Raw genomic sequence first — 9101 nt, forward strand, 5'->3', positions numbered from 1 at the left:
CCCGGCGCAGGAGAAAGCCCCAGCCGCTGCTCACGCAGGAAACTCACCACCGGGCCGCCGAAAGAGGTCCAAGCCTGGCAGCCAGCGGCGGCCGGGCAGGGCAGCAGCCAACAGGATCACGTGGGCGGCTGGGGGCCCGCAGCGCTCCCAAGCCCAGGACGAGCACGCTGGGGCGACCGGGCATGCGCACTGGGGGTAGCGGGGCGCCCCAGGGGGGGGAGGGGTTAGGGTTAGGGCGAGGGGGATGAGCGTTGGGGGAAGCGCTTGGGGATGGGCTTAGCCCCAGGGCATTCCCCCTGGGCGACCCCTGGGGTTCAAGGGGGGTGCTCAGGGTGCGGACGCCAGGGGGCGCTCGGGGCCAGGGCGTGCCCAGGCACCACAGATGGATCAAGCATCAGGCCAGGCCCCCCGCAGCGCTCCTGCAAACATATTTTTCAGTTTCTGCCATATGAAGCCAATAAAAGATGCCTGCGGGTGACCAAATGATTCTCATGCAAAAAAGTGATTTGCCTGCTTTGGGTTCAAGTCATCAGATCAATTAGAGAAACATAAAGATAGCAAAAAGAAGACATATGTTAGTGAGATTCTGCAAGGCAAAAATTCCTTTGACAAGACTTCTTTATTGATCACATGCCGTCTATCCTTTCACATCTCTCTTGCTTGTTTCCTAAACCAGGTTATTCTCACCACTTAAAATGTAATTTGCACAATCCACCTTCTATGCACTCTGTTCTGGTTACTGTGCTATTATTAGACTACCTCAGCTTCACAAGATCTTTTATCAAAGCTCATTAGCATTCTTTAACATCATCATGATTATTGCCATTATTATTAACTTTTGCTCTTCTCTGCAGAATGTTTTCTCTTTATTGCAACACTTGGTATGTTCTCCCTATTATTTAAAAGCTGGTTCACACATTGGTGTAAAATTTGCTTTTGTTGTAAATTAACTCTGATAAATCAGAGAACCACAAAGAAAACAAATTATTCAAGATAAAAATAGACGTATACTTGGATTATTTGTTACTGTTCCTTATCACTTAAAATCTTCACTATCGGTAATGTCTCTTGAAAACTTTTCTTTCTGACACAGTATTGGTTACTAATTGTGTTTACTATCAATAATATTTGAATTTTGTGAAATTACAACCAGAATTAGAGTGAAATTACAAAATGAAACTACAACCAAAAATATAATGGAGGAGGGGAACTGAAATAAAAAAGGGAAATTATAACTCACCATTTAAAAAAGAAAGACTTTAATACATTATTTGCATTGCAGAAACCCATTGTTTTCAATCTGGGTCTTATCTGCAAAGACTGAAAACAGTATAATGTGTTTGTTCTGTTCAACACATAACAAATGTTTACTTTTCTTAGATTCTTCCCATTAGGTACCCCAAGCCCTCCACTTAACACTGTTCAAAATTCAAAGAGCATGTCAGTTTATCTTCTCACTTTGCCTTAGCACCTCCCTTACACAAACACACTCTGGGGTCTGTCTGTGGTCCAGCCCATGTTTGCAAGAGATCTAATGATTATCCAAATTATTTTTGTAGAAAGCAATCAAACTATAGCAATCTTACAATCACCATTGATAATGGATGTCAGAACCTTTGACAAATAAAGTCTCAAAGTGTCCCTCTTCATATCTCTTATTAATTATAAGGAGAAATAGTACTTTAACATTGCAGACATTTGGTGAGTTCTGCCTTAATCAAATGACTCAAAATATTGTACCAATTACAAGAGCACATAAATTTGGATATAATGCATTGAATACACATTAATACCTATATGATATTCCTTCAAAAAATTTATGATGCTGGAGGTGGTACTCAGGTGTGCATATTAAGCATGTGTTCGGCCCCTGAGCCCTTCCTTCCAAAAATATTTAACCTGAATCTAATCATTAAGAGACAGCCAGGCAAATTCAACTTGAGGGACATACTGAAAACTGGCACGAATTCTAAAAAAATGTTAATACTATAAAAGTGAACAAATAAAAAAAGACTAGAAAATTGTAACTCAAGGGAGGGTAAAAGATAGAAAAATTGAATGTAACAGATAATCTTGGTTATATCATGGAATGCAAACAAATAAATAAAACTACAAGAACTGTATTGGAACAATTGTGAAAATTTTAATATAGAGTTTATTTTCAGATAATAATATTGGATCAATGTTAAATTTCCCAAGTAGTCGTATTGTGGCTATGTAGAAGAATGTCCTTTTTCTTAAGAAATATATGCTACAGTATTTAGGGATGAAGTGTCAGGATGCCTGCAATAAATTATCCAATGGTTCAACAATACCTATACACCAAGGAAAGGAGTACAGAAACAGAGAGCAAATGTGGCAAAATGTTAGCAATTGGTAAATACAAGCTCCTCATTATACTTTGCCTGTAACTTTTCTGAAGATTTGAAATGTTGCAAAACAAAAAAGCTTGGGAAAACCTATTAAACCAAAATCCAGCATTTCTTAGGGAAAGAAGTCCTGGGTTTAATTATTTACATTAAGCCAACATGCTTTGCTTTGAGAAAACACAGAGGTCTCCAAGTTTGTGGAGCAAAGGGAGCAGGCTCAGCACCAGGTATACAAAAAACATTGCTATGTAGACTCGAAATTTCAGGACAGGTTCTATCTCTCCAGCCACAATGAACCTCAGATCAAAAATAGTAACCCCCCCCCAAAAAAAGAACTGTGTTTCCTGAACATGTACAGATTTCTTCTAGTCATTATTCCCTAAAAAAATCCAGTATAAAATTATTTACGAGACTTTTACATTGTATTAGATATGAGTGGTCCAGAAAGAATTTAAAGCATATAGGAGGATGTGTGAAGATTTCATGCAAACACTATGCTGTTTTTACATAAGGAACCTGAGCATCCTCAGATTCTGGTATCCATAGGAGGTCCTGGAACCAATTCCCTGCAGACATGGGAAAGATTGCATATATTTATGTAGTTAAATATGACATCAGAGATGCTGTAGTACAAACAGAGGCTCAGAGAGATATGTCTCACCCCATGTCGCACAACGTAACAATAGAGCTGGATTCCAAAACCAGGAGTCCTGTGTTCTATTAACATTTGAGGCTTCCTCATGTACAATTAATTCTACAAAACAACAACAATCTAAAATTTCCTGAGCTATTTCAGTTTAATAAAAAGTTTGGACTTTTTGCATGAACAAGTGCTACCAATTCCTCTCTCTTTTTCTACCAATCCTCTATGAAAATGAGACTACAAAGCAAAACCTGAAACATGTAAGATTTTTGGAAGTTAATAAAGTCAAGCCTATAATAGGAAATTACATAAATAGAAAAGTATGAGGTTGTGTATATCCTTTTATAAAAACAACAAGACAGAAATTCAGATTAGTCTATATACACTACAGAAAAATGAGACCTCATTTAAAATGCAAGTGAATGTTTTTGACTCTAAAGTTCAAGATGTGGTTTGCTATTTAATGGAACTTCAAATGATCAGTAATTTAGTTAAATTCTGACCTAAAAGCCTTTTCCTTCTACCACTCTGCTTAGTATATGATATTTCTTTGGTCTGCTGTTGATCTAATCAAGGTCTTGCACATACTAAGCAAATCTCTACAACTGAGCTATACCTCCAGCCTCAAATATATGATTTGTTTATTTTAAGCACCAAAAAGCATTCTTGAGATGCAAACTGTTAAATATTTTCATCTTACTTTCTAACTTGAAGACAAATGATATTCAAGAATGATTTCTGTTGTTGCATTGTTGAATCCATAGTGAAACTCAAGTTTCTTATGCCACTAAAACCCCTGTTGTATGCAAGGAAATTCAAGACTGCAGGCAAAGAGGTCTAACAGTGGCATTATGTCTGTGAAGAGTGCTGCCCAATACCTCTTCTACCAGTCCTCCATGAAAATGAGACTACAGCACAGCAGGAAAGACAATAACAACATTATAGCCCAAGTGACCTTAAAAGCAAGCAAACCCTATTATTTGAATGGAGTAATGGATAGGCCTGAGCATTATCAGTCACTCTGGATGTGACAGAAGTACACTTCTTATTAGATCATCAGAAAAAAAAAGAACCTTTTCAGCATTGCATTTGTCTTGAGCAAGCCAAAGAGAGATGTACAACAAAAATGCTACATTTAATACAACTATTTTTTTTTAGAAATATTGCATATTAGAGAATAGAGTCTTAAAACTAAAATTAATGTGGTTTGTTAAACAAACTCATTCTTTCTATGCACCCAGGTCGCTTTGGTTTTGCATGCAATATGTAAAGTTCCTTAGAAATCTTTTATCTCCCTTGCTAATAAATGTCCTTCCCTTTTCTGGATCAGGTATTATAGCCATCTTCTCTGGTAAAATGTGGACAATTTTTGACATGTGAACAGTGTATGTATTCTTCATTTCCTTCCTTATGTATTATCCTGGCATAACTTAATTGTTCTTAGCTGAAATGTTAAAACTTCATATTCAGGCATATAGTGCCACATATGAAAATATCTTCCACCTGATGCCAATCTACAAATTCTTACTCTTTTTTAATATTTATTTATTTTTTTAGTTTTTTTTAGGTGGACACAATATCTTTTTTTATTTTTATTTTTATGTGGTGCTGAGAATCAAACCCAGTGCCTCACCATGCTAGGCAAGCACACTACCACTTAAGCCACATCCCCAGGCCCCAAATTCTTACTCTTTGCAAAAGAAAAATAATAATAATATTAGGCTGGGATTGTAGTGTGGTGGTAGAGCACTTGCCTACCATGTGTGAGGCACTGGGTTCAATTCTCAGCACTGCATATGAACAAAGGTCCATTGACAACTAAATATATATATATATATATATATAAAATGAAAATAATAATAATAATAATAAATGGTACCACAGTCCCAAGGCAAAGAAAAAAGACCTTCATGGCTGTACTAAAATTATTTCAGGTGGTAAGTATGGCTCAGTGGCAGAGCACGTGCCTCATATATTTGAGGCGCTGGGTTCAGTCCTCAGCACCACATAATAATAAATAAAAAAAAGGTAATGTGCCCATCTACAACTAAAAAAATTAATAAATAATAAGTTCATTCACCCTCAGCTAGGTAAACATAGAGGAAGATTAGGAGGTAAGTTGGCCACATTTATCATCATACATTCAATCAATACATTCACTGAACACTGTATTAAACCAACCCCTTCTACTAGGAAAATAGAACTCTTTAAATAGAAAATAAGTAGACAGTGATGAACAGCAATACTATCCCTGCCTTCACTTTAAGTTCCCAGGACTTTGGCAAACTTTTGAATCCTCTATTTTCTGGACATAAAATCTCATTTACCAGCTCTAAGGGAAGATAAATTGAATGATCTGTGAGAGCACTCTCTCCCTGTCCCGCCCCTCACCTCATTTCATATTATATGGAGAAGAATGACTCTTTACATTATGGGTAGCAATAGCTTAGGATTGTGATTATGAACAACATGACCCGATGAGTAAGGGAATCAGTTTGCAACTGAGATCCAGCTTCCTGATTTCACGGCACTGAGTTGGATACCCACGAGTCATTCTGAGGATGCTTACCTCAAGGGTTAGCGTATTAGTGCCACAATCTGCTGTCTGTAAACTGGAGACTCAGATCCAAATCCAAGAGCCTTAGAGCCAAGAGCATATATGGTGTGAGTTTTAGTCTGAGGGCAGGAGAAGGCCATTTCCCATGTCAAGCAGGCAGGTCAAGAAAGAGAATTCCTCCTTTTCCTGCCTTTTCATTCATGCCCTCAGTGGATTGAAGCAGGCTCACCACACTGAGGAAGGCATTTTGCTTTACTGAACTTACAGCTTCAAATGCTAAATCTCATCCAGCAGCACCCTCACAGACATTCCTAGAAATAATGTTTAGCCAAATGTCTGGGTATTCCATAGCCCAGTCAAGTTGACACATACAATTAAACATCACAGGTAGAAAGCTAATGTTTACTGGCATTTACAAACATGCCAGGCACCATCGTAGGTGCCTCACACACATTGTCTATGCCACTTAACGGGAGTCTATAGGAAGGTGTGGAACCTGTCTACTTTGATGAACATTACATTCCCATCCTCCAGCATAAGTGATAAGTACACGATAAATATTTGCTGAATGAATAAAATGAATGGAAAGACCTCGCTGAATCCTCAAAAGAATTCTGTCAAGTAGACAAGGTAGATTTTACCCTCATTTGACAGATGAAGAAACAGAAGCTCAATGAATTTGAGAAGATTGTCATCTCACTAGAACTTCAAAGAAGGATTCTCTACATATCCAAGCAGCTTCCCAAATTATAAGGTTGAAATAGGATTACTACTGGCTGATGAAAAACACTTTGAATACTAGACTAAACTAGTGGAAGTCAACATGCTGACTCCTGCTCAGTAGAACCCCTGCCACTCAAACAATCCTCCATTTCTCTCTGTAGAGGATGAAAGAAACATTTTCTTTATGAATGTTCCCAACACAGTGACATCATATGTGATTTAACAGACCATATATTTTAAGGTGAGTATGCTATGTGATCAGTGTGTCTTTACATCAGCATTTCTGAGAGACTGACACAGCAGCTATTACTTGTCTCATTTTACAGACTAGGAAAATATAAGCAATGAACTAGAAAGCGATTCAAAATGATTAGAATCACAGCCAGGAACAGGGGTGCAGGCCTATAATCCCAGCAGCTCAGGAGGCTGAGGTAGGAGGATCACAGATTCAAAGTCAGCCTCAGCAAAATGAGGCACTAATTCATGTTTTAAATAGCTATATATATATTAATAGGTTATATTAATGGTTAACATGCTTGCATATCAATAACTGCATGCTAGTTACAGATTTAAAATTTTCAATGATACCCAAATATTTTTCTCTACATAATGACAGAAATATTGCCTTTGAAGACATAATATACTTATTCATTTTCCTCTTACCTATTATATATCTGTAAATTTTTGATTATTTCAGGCTATCAATAAATTTTATAAAGCCGTCCTGAAGAAAAACTTACAATAATAACTATCATAGATTAACTTTTGGACTAATATTATGACTACAAGGGGACTACAAGATCCAGCAAGTTCTTTTCATCCAAGGCTTTCATAACAAGATGAGGAAGGGAAGTTTGATGACTTTGCTTGGTTATTCATAAGGGACAGACTGGGGCTTAAACTAGGTTGCCCTGATTCTGTATTCTCAGCTCTGTTTTCCAGACACCAATGTCTAACAATAACATGCAGAGTGTTCAATGGAGTATTGTTGATGATAAGTCACAAAATTTTTCAGTTACTTGGGAAATGAGGTGAATAAAAATAACTTCTGCATGGGCAAAAATGAAGGGACAATACAAAGCCAAAGCTGTCGTGTATAGATATTTTCTTTCCTTTCTTTCTTTCTTTTTTTTTAACGTAGCATTCTTTTTAAAATATTTTATTTATTGATCCTTCATTCTTTTTAAAATATTTTATTTATTGATCCTTATGTGGTGCTGAGGATTAAGCCCAGTCCCTTACACATGCTAGGCACGTGTTCTGCACTGAGCTACAACCGTAGCCCCTCAATATTTTCTTTCTTTTTGATATTTTCTTTAGTTGTGCAATTTAGAGGCATATTGGCCCAGGTGGAGGAAGTACAATAAAAAACACACAATAACAACGACAACAAAAAGCCAACCCACAATCACAATGTGCCCTTCATTGTCCTTGAGAGAGCCCCTCTCCAAATATTAACTGTAAGAAGACACTTTATTGGAAGTACACATTTAAAAAAAATCTCCTCCCCTAATAATAATCCTTTCACAGATGTATGTACACACCCTGCCAGTGTGGAACATAGCTCTACAGTTCAAGCATTTTCCTGTCCTACTGAAGATTTCCTCCTGTCCCAGTCCTCTTTGAAAACTGTTCTTCCAAACATCTCATCAGTGGGAACTCTGTAAACCCTTTGCGCTTTCTTTCTGTTCTGGGGGTGACTTGCCTTTCACCTTTGACTACTGGTGTTTGGTTACTTGTGTCCTTGCTGATGTGAACCTCGTGACTCCTTGCCATATCCCTTTTCTATTTTTCCAATCACTTGACTCCTTTCTCTTTCCAACCTTGTTTTTCCAAGTTGACTTTCCATGTTTTCCTGAATTATCTGTCATCCATTTATTTCTCTAAATTGTTGCTTTCCCTTATGGGTCTCTGAGTAATCACAGTCTTCGCCCGCTGATTCAGAGTTTTGACATGCTTTATGTGATGGCATATTTCCACATGTTAAAAGATTTAAACAGTCTGTATACTTCACCTACAATCTGTAATATCACTTCTATAGGTGCAGTTAAAAAATTGCCTTCTGCATAGACACTTTGTATCTGCCAAACACAACTACCCAACCCTCTATATCTATAACCTTCAGAGCCCCAAGTCAAAATCCTGGATGCTTCAGAGGAACAAAGGAAAGATGAGGCTGTGAGAAGTAGGAACGGTTGGGAGACTTGTCCTGGAACATTCTTGCTAAATTCCAAATCAACAGCTGGGTGTGGTGGTGCACCGTGTTCCCAGCTACTGGGGATGTTGAGGCAAGAGGACTTCTTGATCCCAATAGTTCAAGACCAGGCATGGTAACAAGTGAGACCCTGTCTTAAAAAATAAAAATAAAACAGCAAGGACCCTTGGTAGGAAGTCTAATGGACAATGATCACGGATGCTTAGAGCTTGCTGTGAATTAGGTGATTTCTAACCTTGAGCAGAACTGTGGAGACTGAAGCCAGGGCTCTGAAACCCAGTGTTCGAGAAGGAAGAAACCTTTCTTCACCTTTCTCTTATTTCTCATCCTTTCCTTTCCTTTTCTCCTCTTGTCCTCTCAGGAATTTTATTACTCCTTTCTATAGTTTAGATCTGGAATGTTCCCCAAAGCCTTGTGTGTTAAAGCCTTGGTCTCCAGGGCTGGGGTTGTGACTCTGTGGTAGAGAGCTTGCCTAGCTTGTGTGGGCACAGGTATCAATTCTCAGCACTGCATATAAATAAATAAAGATTTATTGACAACTAAAAAAAAAGACTTGGTCTCAAGCTTTGGAAGGTGGTGGAACTGTTAAGAGGT

The sequence above is a fragment of the Ictidomys tridecemlineatus genome, unplaced genomic scaffold (assembly GCF_052094955.1).
Source record: "Ictidomys tridecemlineatus isolate mIctTri1 unplaced genomic scaffold, mIctTri1.hap1 Scaffold_388, whole genome shotgun sequence".
In the NCBI taxonomy this organism is placed as follows: domain Eukaryota; kingdom Metazoa; phylum Chordata; class Mammalia; order Rodentia; family Sciuridae; genus Ictidomys; species Ictidomys tridecemlineatus.